The following is a 12,055-nucleotide window of genomic DNA, read 5'->3' on the forward strand; positions in this document are numbered from 1 at the left end:
GGTGTAGAGATTACTAAAAAGTAAAAAAAATCTTAAAAAAAAAAAAAAAGAAGAAGATGTACAAATCGACAATGAACACAAGCATTCTCAACATTAGGGAAATACCAATGAAAACCACAATGAAAATCTTAAAAACAAAACAAAACAAAACAAGGGACTCCTGGGTGGCTCAGCTGGTGAAGCACTGCCTTTGGCTCAGGTCATGATCCTGGAGTCCTGGGATCAAGCCCCACACGAGGTTCCCTGCTGAGCAGGGGGTCTGCTTCTTCTGCTTACCTCTCTCCTCTCATGCTCTCTCTCTCTCTCATTCTCTCTCTCTCTCTCTCAAATAAATAAATAAAATCTTAAAAAAAAAAAACAACAACAACCCACAATGAGATACCACTTCTCACCCACCAGGATGGCTAGGATGGCTATAATCAGACAAAACAAGTGTTGGTAGTATGTGGACAAATTGCAACCTTCACAGACTGATGGTAGAAATGTAAAATGGGGCAGCACTGTGGAAAACAGTTGGGTGGTTCTTCCAGAAGTTAAACATAAGAGTTGCTGGGGCACCTGGCTGGCTGTCGGTAGAATGTGTCACTCTTGATCTCAGGGTTGCGAGTTCAAGCCCCACACTGGGTATAGAGATAACTATAAAAAAAAAAAATAAAATAAAACATACTCCCCGAATTAAAAAAAAAAATATATATATATATATATATATACAAAAATCATGGACTTGCCACGTGACCCAGGAATTACACTTCTAGGTATATATTCAAGAGAAATGAAAATGTCAGTCCTCACAAAAATTAATACATGAGTATTCTTTTTTTTTTTTTTTAAAGATTTATTTATTTATTTATTTGACAGAGAGATCACAAGTAGGCAGAGAGACAGGCAGAGAGAGAGGGGGAAGCAGATTCCCCGCCGAGCAGAGAGCCCGATGCGGGGCTCGATCCCAGGACCCTGGAATCATGACCTGAGCTGAAGGCAGAGGCTTAACCCACTGAGCCACCCAGGCGCCCCTATACATGAATATTCTTAGCAGCATTGTTCATAATAGCTAAAAAGTGGAAACAACACGAATGTCCATCAACAGATGAATGGATAGGGGTGCCTGGGGGGCTCAGTGGGTTAAGCATCCCACTCTTGCTTTCCGCTCAAGTCATGATCTCCAGGTCATGAGATCGAGCCCCTTGTTGGGCTCTGTGCTGGGCGTGGAGCCTGGTTAAGATTTCTCTATCTCCCTCTGACCCTCACCACCACCTTAAAAAAGTATAGATGAATGGATAAACAAAATGTGGCATTAAAAGGAATGAAGAGAAATAAGTTGTAAGTTACGGAGCTGCGGGTGGGAGTGGGGTGATCTTTCACTGGAAAGATGCGTGGAGGGATAAGAGAATTCAGGATGGAGTCCTGAGCCCCTTGCTCATTGGAGGAAGGGAAAGGAGGGGGATTCAGGAAATGAGGCTAAATAGGAACAGCCAATGGAGTAAAAGAAACCCACGTGGTGTGGACCAGCCCAGACCAAGAGAGGAGAGTGTTTTGGAAAAGGGAGATCAGGTTTGTCAGAGGCAGCAGAATGGGCAGGAGTCTGCCTGCACCTTTGGCCGAAAGAAAGTCAACGGTGGGCTCTTAGGAAGCCTCCCTGAAGTGGCGGGGAGGTGTAGTTAGGTTGCGTGGAATTTGTGGAATTTGGTATCCAGCACACCCGGGCGGTCTCAACTCTGCTGCTCATTGCCCAAGTGACTTTAGGAAAGACACTGAGCCTGCTTCCTCTACTCCCAAGTGTGGAGAGCCTGGATGGCCTTAGGTGGAGGAGGAGGCTGAATACTAGCCTGTGCAAACTGTCTGACGGTGGTGGGCTTGGTCTAGAGAGCACTTAAGTCTCGGTCTCAGGGTCATGAGTTCAAGTCCCACGTGGAGCACTGAGTTTACTTAAAAAAAAAAAAAAAATCAATAGGGGCGCCTGGGTGGCTCAGTGGGTTAAGCTTCTGCCTTCGGCTCAGGTCATGATCTCAGGGTCCTGGGATCGAGCCCCGCATCGGGCTCTCTGCTCAGCGGGGAGCCTGCTTCCCTTCCTCTCTCTCTCTCTGCCTGCCTCTCTGCCTACTTGTGATCTCCGTCTGTCAAATAAATAAATAAAATCTTTTAAAAAATCAATAACTAAAATGCTGAATAATAGTAATAAATTCTCAATTTAAAAAAGAGAAAGAGAAGCTCAAGCTCCAGAGAGAGACAGCCAGCTGTGTGAGCTCAGTCAGTTTCCTTAACCTCTCTGAACCTTGGTTTCCCGGAGGGAAGTATTAGTAAAATATTAGTAAAATCAGCCTCACTGGCTCGTTGCGAGTTAGATCAGACCGTGCAAGTAAAGCGTTTGGCATGGGGCCTGGGTACAGTCAGGGCTCTAGGAAGAGCTGGATGTCCCCTTTGGCTCTCAGCCCTTGCCCTGATGTATGCCCGTGTTCGGTGACAATCAGGGGGCAGCTCCAGCAATGGGGAGCAGCTCACGCAAACCAGGTTCCCACAGGGCTGGGCCAGACGCCTAAACATCCGCTCAGGTCAGCCAGCCCCAAATCAAACTGGCCACCAGGAGGGTTCAGACTGAGAGCAGAGCTTTGGGCCTCAGCTGTAGGGGGGGTGAGTGTGGTTGGCGGCGGGGAGCCTGCAGCCTTCCCTCAGCTTGTCCTGGCTCCCAGCCTGGCAACATGATCGCCCCCTTGACCCCGAGCGGGAACAACTGCACTGGGACCATCCCGGGACTGGTATCCCGCACAAAAGTCCCGCTTAACCTTGAGCAGCTGCCCTGGCCACCCCAACAGCTGGGGCCCCGCTGGCCATAAATCACTAATGACACCAGCTCCTGGCAGTGGGGGTGGGGTGGGGGAGCAGGCAGGGGCTCAGAAACACGGCCCCTGGTCCCCAGATCCCACCCATTCCATTCAAACCTAGGTTTGCAGCTTTGTATCCTCGCAGGCAAACTTCTCTTCAATATCCATTGGCCTTAGACACTGCACAACAGAAGTGAGGTGGACGCACAGGGAGAGGTTACAACGTGGAAGCCAAGTTGGAAACTGGGGAATCTGACTTGAAAGTCTCTCATTCGTACTTGGTACTTGCTGCGGGGGCAGCAGGGAGGGCAGGCCCCCTCTCTGGCCTGGGGCTCCGGATCCTCTTGCCTCCCCACTCTCCGCAAAAGCTGGAGCGCCCCGGAAGCCGGCTAACTCCCAGGTTCCAGCCAAGCGAATGCAGGGCCAGGGAACCACGGCCCAGGGAGCGGGACACACGCCCCAGGCTCTGTGAGCGCAGACACCAGAAGACCGCCTGGATTTTTCCCTTATCTGATGAGAGTGAATTCCAGGCAGTTCACCCACGTGTTTACTTTGCTCGTGTGTGATTCGTCTAGAAACATCTGAAATGGCATTTTTCCTTTAACATCGTGAAGGGCGGCAGAAAGGAAAACAGCATTAATGGTTACTGACCATGAGGTTCGAAATGGCAAAGAATCGGCAGCGGGTGGACGCACACGGGGGTGTCGACTAGATTCTGGCGAACTTTGCAGGGATTTACATCTTGAAAAGACTGGAAAGAAAAGTGCAAACAGTTGTAGGGTGCCGGAATGATTTGCTTGGAACTGTCCTTGGCCAGACTAAGCTACGGGGTCCGGATAATGGTGGCCTTGGAGCGTGGTGGTGGCCTGGGAGGGGTCTGGAGGGGTACTAGTGATGTCCTACCATCCACCGGGTGCTGGGTGTTGGAGGTGCGTGTTCGTTTTGTCAAGCTGTTCGCTTACGGTTCGTGCACTTTTACTTCAATAAAACGTTCACTTTAACAAATGTTTGAGCATGGTATCTTCTTTTCTGTAAACTATAAAATATTTTCAAAGGTACTCACAGGGCAAAAGTCACTCTCAGGATTACCTAATCCAACTCTACTGATGAGAAAGGCAGACTCACAAAGAAACCGATCACTGCGCCCATTGAGGCAGAGGCAGGATCAGAACTGAGACCTCAACACCCTCCTACTTCCATCGCAGGGATCCAGGTGTCCACTGCAAGTCTGAATGAAGAAACCTTGTAGAGCTATGAGTTTTTGTTTTTGTTTTTGCTTTTGTTTTTTTTAGATTTTATTTACTTGACAGAGAGAGAGATCACAAGTAGGCAGAGAGGCAGGCAGAGAGAGAGGGGGAAGCAAGCTCCCCTCTGCCTTCCGCTGGAACCCTGAGCCAAAGGCAGAGGCTCAACCTACTGAGCCACCCAGGCACCCCGAGCTATGAGTTTTTAAAAAAAAAATGTCTATTTATTGGGGCGCCTGGGTGGCTCAGTGGGTTAAAGCCTCTGCCTTCAGCTCAGGTCATGATCCTGGGGTCCTGGGATCGAGCCCCACATCAGGCTCTCTGCTTGGTGGGAAGCCTGCTTCTCCCTCTCTCTCTCTCTGCCTGCCTCTCTGCCTACCTGTGATCTCTGTCTGTCAAATAAATAAATAAATAAATAACCCCCCCCAAAAAAAGATTTATTTATTTATTCGAGAAAGCAAGTGAGGGAGAGAGACATAGAAAAAGCAAGCAGAGCAAGAGGCAGAGGGAAAGGGAGAGAGAATCCTTAAGCAGACTCCCTGCCAAGTGTGGAGCCTGACTGGGGGGATCCCAGAACCCCAAGATCATGACCTGAGCCAAAACTAAGAGGTGGAGGCTCAACCAACTAAGCCATTCAGGTGCCCCCAAAGGGCTATGATTTTATTGAGTTCTAAAATAGCGATAACATTCTTGCATCTTTTTAGGTCAAAAAGACATTATTTTATTTAGTTAGTGTTTCGTTATGTGTACAAAGCTCCAAATCCAAGAGGTATAAAAAAGGTTTAAATGCAAAGCCTCCTTCTCACTGGTTCTTGGCATACCCTATCCCACCCTCCACTCCAGGGGCCACTGCAGAAACTTCTGTGCATCTTTGTGGAGATAGTCAGTGTGTAACAGACACTCTCCTTTCTTATTTACACAAAGGGAAACATACTGGATACACTGCTCTACACCTTGCTCCCGCTACTTACTAACACAATATATTGAATCCTGTTCACTGTAATATACTTAGCCCCTTTTTAAAAGCCTACAGAAGACTCCTTCCTTTGAACTATTTATTTATTAAAGATTTTACTTATTTATTTGACAGAGAGGGAGAGATCACAAGTAGGCAGAGCAGTAGGCAGAGAGAGAGGGGGAAGCAGGCTCCCTGCTGAGCAGAGAGCCTGATGCGGGACTTGATCCCAGGACCCTGAGACCATGACCTGAGCTGAAGGCAGAGGCTTAACCCACTGAGCCACCCAGGCGCCCCTACTTATTTATTTTTAAGCGATCTCTACAATCAACCTGGGGCTCAAACTCACAACCCTGAGATCAAGAATCATGCATTCTACCAACTGAGCCAGCCAGGCACCCCTCACATGAGCTATTTAAACACATCTCCTTTTAGTAGACATCTGGATTGTTTCCAAGAATTTGATATTACATCAATGCTGCGATATAGAGACTTTTTCATGTTATTTTGTATACATGTAAGTAGGTCATAGGACCGATTCCTAGAAGGACAATTAGTGCATCAAGGACATGTCCATTTTAAGTTTTAATACATAGTACCAGATTGCTAACTGCGACTTGTACCATCTTACAGTTTCACAAGCAAGGTATCAGAGCGCCTGTTTCCCTAACTTCTTGCAACACAGTGGCTTATCAAACTCTTTGGACTTTGCCAATCTGACAGATGTAGAAGGATGTGTCAGGCTAATTATGACGTACGTTTCTCTCATTATGAGGGAGACCGAACATTTCTTCATTTGTTTGATTCATTTATTTTTTTCATTATGAGAAGCACCTGTCTATCCTCTGTCCATTTTTTTAAATTTTATTTTTATTTATTTGACAGAGAGAGATCACAAGTAGGCAAAGAGGCAGGCAGAGAGAGAGGAGGAAGCAGGCTCCCCGCTGAGCAGAGAGCCCGATTCGGGGCTTGATCCCAGGACTCTGGGAACATGACCTGAGCCGAAGGCAGAGGCTTTAACCCACTAAGCCCTCCAGGTGCCCCCTCTGTCCATTTTTTAAATTCCATTTCATATGGGGTTCTTGGCTTTGCACTATCAAATTTTTCTTTAGAAAATACAATTTGTTTAAAAAAAAAAGGAAGAGAATGTGAACAAAATCCCACCCCTTCAGCACAAAAATCAATTATTTTTGGTGTGGTCCCTTGATGCTCTTCTCCATAGGCATACATTTTTTTTTTTTTTACATTGTGACAAAAATTAATACTATCAACCATTTATTGAATACTTCTTGGGTGCCAGGCATTGCAGCATTGTAGCAAACATTGTAGGGGTACATGAAATTTCTAGTTCTGCTTTTTCCATATCATGTAGCAGTGGTGGTTTTTCACGTTGCAACATTGTCCCTATGATTCTCATTTGTAATAGCTCCTCCGTGGGCTGTCAAGATAGTGTATGTACTATTATGTAATTAGCCATTCCCTAATTGTTAACTTTTGGTTGCTTCCATTGCCTTATAATTTCTGTTTAGTAAATCCTTCACATCTATGTTAAAAATTAAATTATTACATTGAGGGGCGCCTGGGTGGCTCAGTCGGTTAAGTGTCTGCCTTCGGCTCAGGTCATGATCCTGGGGTCCTGGGATCCAGCCCCACATTGGGCTCCCTGCTCGGCAAGGAGTCTGCTTCTCCCTCACCCTCTGCCCTTTCCCCCTTTTCGTGCTCTCTCTCTCAAATAAATAAATTTAAAAAATAAATTCTTACATTAACATTGTCAATTGCATCTTTAATGTCAAACATCCTTAAAATATTTATAAATATTCAATCCTTGTAAGTAAAATGTTTGCCTTCTGAAATAGCAGGTAATGAGTGGTGAAACTAACCAGTGGCTATAACGTGCATACACAAACTCACACAGACACATCGTGTATACACACACACTTGATTTAGAGAGACACTATCGACAGCAGCTACTTCTCCATTTGATGGAAACTTTCGCCCAAGATTTAAAATTATGGATGGAAAATTATATCACTCTACTTGCTGCAGAAAGTTTTCATTTAATACAACTCTATTTGCAAGCACTTTAAAAACCAAATCAAGATACATACATTTTAGTGTGACTTGGTCCTCAATATCAGTATAGAAAGCAAGTGCGATTTCCCTTCACTATCATAAATCTATAATGAAAATAATTACTTTTGCCCTATATTGCCTTTAAAAGTGTGGTTGTGGGACACCTGGGTGGCTCTGTGGTTAAGTGTCTGCCTTCAACTCAAGCCATGATCCCAGGATCATGGGATTGAGCCCTGCATGGGGCTGCCTGCTTGGCGGGAAGCCTGCTTCTCCCCCTCCCACTCTCCCTGCTTGTGTTCCCTTTCTTGCTGTGTCTCTCTCTGTCAATTAAATAAATAAATAAAGTCTTTAAAAAATAAAAACAAGGGTGCCTGGGTGGTTCAGTTTGTTAAGCGACTGCCTTCAGCTCATGTCACGATCATGATCCTAGGGTCCCAGGATAGAGTCCTGCATCCGGCTCCCTGATCAGCGGGGAGTCTGCTTCTCCCTCTGACCCTCCCCCCTCTCATGTTCTCTCTCTTTCTCATTCTCTCTCAAATAAGTAAATAAAATCTTAAAAAAATAAAAATAAAAAATATGTGTGGTTGTGAACCTGAAGTGGTCACCATTACATGTGTTTATGTATGTAAAAGCTTGTTTTGCAAAAAGGCTTACTTTCTTTTATTTTTCTAAGTAAAATGCTTTTATGAAATGTCAAGTGCAAAAAAAGTATAAAATTACATATATGATATGATTGCAATCATATTAAAAAAAATAAAATACCCTGCACCTGGGTGATGCCATTGGTTTAAGCGTCCGACTCGGCTCAGTCATGATCTCAGGGTCATGGGATCGAGCCCCCTACTGGGCTCCTCATTGAGCCAGGACTCCGCCTGGGATTCTCTCTCCCTCTCCCTCTATGACTCCTCCCCCTACAAGCGTGGACACACACTCTCTCTCTCTCTCTCAAATAAATAAATAAATCTTAAAAAAATATATACCAATTAAAGGGAAAGAAAGTCTCTAAGGAGATACAGAAAAATTTATAGCTCTGTTACCAAATTTTGCAATATAATATTAGCTTTACAATGAAAACCAAGACATAAAAAAAATAATTTTTAGGGAAAGAAATCACAGCTGCCATAATAATCTGATTTAGGGGCCAGAACATCTGGGGAAGAATTTCTGGGGTCCACACGTATGGTCGGCTTATCCCAAACCACATGGCAGCACATTAGTTGATCGCCGTGACCCACGCACAGCCAATGTTAGAATTCAGCCCAGGCAGGATCTTTTCCCCTTGCAATGACACAGAGCAGAATTGACGTCAGATGTGGGCAGGGACAGATGTGAAAGAGGCTTCCCATGTTGGAGGTTAATGTTCATCTGCTTCCTGGACAGATAAAAAAAATTATAGGGACAATGTTACCCAGCACCGCACAAAAAAATCATTGAATTAAACAGTTGTGATTATAAGTGATTCCCCATTCCCATGCTATAGAGCATTCTTTAAAAAGATTATTTATTTATTTATCTGAGAGAGAGAGAGAGAGAGCGTGCGCGGGGGGGGGGGGGGGCGGAGGGGCAGAGAAAGAGAGAGAAGCAGGCTCCCCACTGAGCAGGGAGCCCGATGCGGGGCTCAATCCCAGGACCCTGAGATCACGACCTGAGCAGAAGCAGACTCTTCACAGACTAAGCCACCCCGGGCAGCCCTATAGAGCTCTTTTTTTATTTAAAAAGTGGACAGGTGAGGAGAGCTGTGGGAGGGATGGAGAATCCCAGAGTGTGAAACAGAAAACAGCAGAAGTCTGATGAAGAAAACAGGGAACAAACACCCAAAGGGTAGAGATTGTTTTGGTCATCGTGACCCAGCAAACCCACGAGCGCATACCACTTGATTCTAGTGCGGAAACGCCCCAAGTCTTGCCTGTACCCTGGGAAGGGGTCAGCCCAGAACCGACAAAACCCTGGCATCCCCAGTACTCCAGACTAAAGGGCTCTGCCACTCTGGGCGGGAGCCCGTGCGGTCATAGGGGTTCTTTCTTTTTTTTTTTTTTTTTAAGATTTTATTTATTTATTTGACAAAGAGAGAGAGATCACAAGCAGGCAGAGAGGCAGGCAGAGAGAGAGAGAGGAGGAAGCAGGCTCCCCGCTGAGCAGAGCGCCCAATCCCAGGCTTGGAGCTCAGGATCCTGAGAGCCAAAGGCAGAGGCTTAACCCACTGAGCCACCCAGGCACCCCATAGGGGTTATTTCTTTGCTGCACTGGTGAATGGATGCTCTCAGCACCCCCAGGTCCTCTTATCAAAGGGAATCACCTAGCTCCTTCCCAGAGAGCCCCTCCTCACCCGGGATTTTGCTTGACTAGATAAATCTGTGAACATGTTGTAGATTGTAGCTTTCCTTCCACTGTGGCTCTGAGGTTTTATCACTAACAAATTTGGTTGCCAAGGCAACCATGCAGCAGTTTGGTCTCCTGACACCGACCCACCTAGGCTGGCTTAAGTGGCAGGAGTTTGAGGTTGTGTTTGGCATTTTGTGAACTCTGACCATGAAATCCCCTCCCCCTCAAAAAAACCCACATGGAAATGACCACTCCGTGTCTGTCAAGGGTCATGCTTCCCTGTCGATATCCAGTTCTTTCTCTTTTGTCTTCTTCCCGGTCCACCAGCAAATGCAGAGACGGCCAGCGGCAAGAGTTGGAATTAGAAGGGGGGGCGCGGTGTGTCCAAGGGGGGGTTCAGCCATGAGCCCAGGGGTGATCTTTAACCCCGGGCTGCTCTCCACGACTTGCTTGCTGATGTCTCATCCATTGCCTTTGGCACTGTGCTGAGCTGGGGCAGCTGGGGACTCCCAGGGGAGGCGGGCCCCCAGGGAGCAGGGGAGCGGCCCTGGATGCTGTTCAGCCGCCTGGCCCTAGGTGCCAGGCCACACCAGCCAGACTGGCTTCTTTCAACCCCAGTGAGAAATGACAGGTCCCTACGGTCCAAACCCACAGCACCCAGTACCTACCGCACTGTGTCGAAATATTCCTCTCTTTCTCCAAAAGCCTCTCTTTCCACTGCCAAACTGACCCCAGCCTGTCCCATGGTGGGATGCCCACTCACAGGGCCTTGACCACCACCTAACTGCGGGGCTGAGCCCATAGTCAAGGTTTGGACAATAGGGGTGCCCCATCTCCTGTCCGGAGTGACAGGTCAAATGGGCGTGTAGCCCATCTGGCTGTAGGGACACGAGGAGCAACAGGGTTCTTCTTTTAGGTTGTGATCTTTTAACAGTGGAGCTGCCTTTCCCACCAGGTAGAGATGGTCTGGCTGTGGCCAAAGGGAATGAAACAAACATGCAAAGAGAAAGAGGGACAAGCAGAGACAAGAAATGGGAGAGCCGTGTCTACCCTGTGCCATCTGGCCATGCCTGCAGCCAATACCCACCCTGGGCGTTGCTGTCACCTGGATCAATGCATTATCACCCAGTTTCTGCACCAGTTCCTGATTCCGATTCAAGATGAAGCTAGCTAGGCGCGCCTGGGCAGCTCAGTCATTCAGCATCTGCCTACGGCTCAGGCCATGATCCCAGGATCCTGGGACGGAGCCCTGCAGCGGGCTCCCTGCTCTGCAGGAAGCCTGCTTCTCCCTCTCCCACCTCCCCTGCTTGTGTTCCCTCTCTCGCTGTCTCTCTCTCTGTCAAATAACTAAATAAAATCTTTAAAAAAAAAAAAGGGGGGCACCTGGGTGGCTCAGTGGGTTAAGCCTCTGTCTTCAGCTCAGGTCATGATCTTAGGGTCCTGGGATCGAGGCCCGCGTCTGGCTCTCTGCTTGGCGGGGAACCTGCTTCCTCTCTCTCTCTCTGCCTGCCTCTCTGTCTACTTGTGATCTGTCTGTCAAATAAATGAATAAAAAAAAAAATCTTAAAAAAAAATCTTTAAAAAAAAAAAAGTTAAAGCTAGGTACACCTCTTCTGGCTGGGTTCCAGAGTTACCAATTATTGGAATGATCAGTTACCAACCATTATTTGGATAAGTGAAATGACCCAACATCAGTGAATAAGTCGAGCATAATACTCAAGAGTATGGTTCTCAAGCCAGATTACATGGGTTTGCAAATTCACTAGCAGTACGTCTGGCTGTATTATTTAATTTTCCCTAAGCTTCATTTTTCTTATCTATAAAATGAACATCAGGGACATAATCATACATATACAGTAAGAACTCAATAAATGCACATCAGTAGAATCATAGGAGTATTATAGTTTCAGCAGATTCTAAGAGCACCCAACACTTGGAGCGAAGTCTGACTTCGGTAACTCTTTATATCATACTATTTTTATACTGTTAATATTTTTTTTTAAAGATTTTATTTATTTATTTGACAGAGATCACAAGTCGGCAGAGAGGCAGGCAGAGTGAGAGAGGAGGAAGCAGGCTCTTTGCAGAGCAGAGAGCCCGATGCGGGGATCGATCCCAGGACTCTGGGATCATGACCTGAGCCGAAGGCAGAGGCTTTAACCCACTGAGCCACCCAGGCGCCCCTATACTGTTAATATTTTTATTCAGTGTATTTATTATTTTTGTTGTTGGCTACTGTTATTTACTACAATTAACATTTTTATTATTTTTTTTGGGGGGGAGAGGGGCAGCGTGGAGCCCAATGTGGGGATCGATCTCACGACCCTGAAATCATGACCTGAGCTGAAATCAAGAGTCGGACACTTAACCACCTGAGCCACCCAGGTGCCCTACAATTAACATTTTTACAAGATTTTATTATTTTTCAGTAATGTCTATACCCAACACGGGGCCTGAACTCACAACCCCAAGATCAAGAGTCGCAGGCTCCCCCAACTGAGCCAGCCCAATGCCCCTGAAGTTAACTTTTTTTGAAGGCTCACCACGTGCCAGGAACTGCACTAAACCCTCCACGTGGGTGGTCTCCCAGCAAGTGTGTGTGGCCAGAAGTGTTTTAAGCCCCTGCTCACGCTGTTGTCTCC

This window comes from Martes martes (genome assembly GCF_963455335.1).
Source record: "Martes martes genome assembly, chromosome: 8".
Taxonomy (NCBI): domain Eukaryota; kingdom Metazoa; phylum Chordata; class Mammalia; order Carnivora; family Mustelidae; genus Martes; species Martes martes.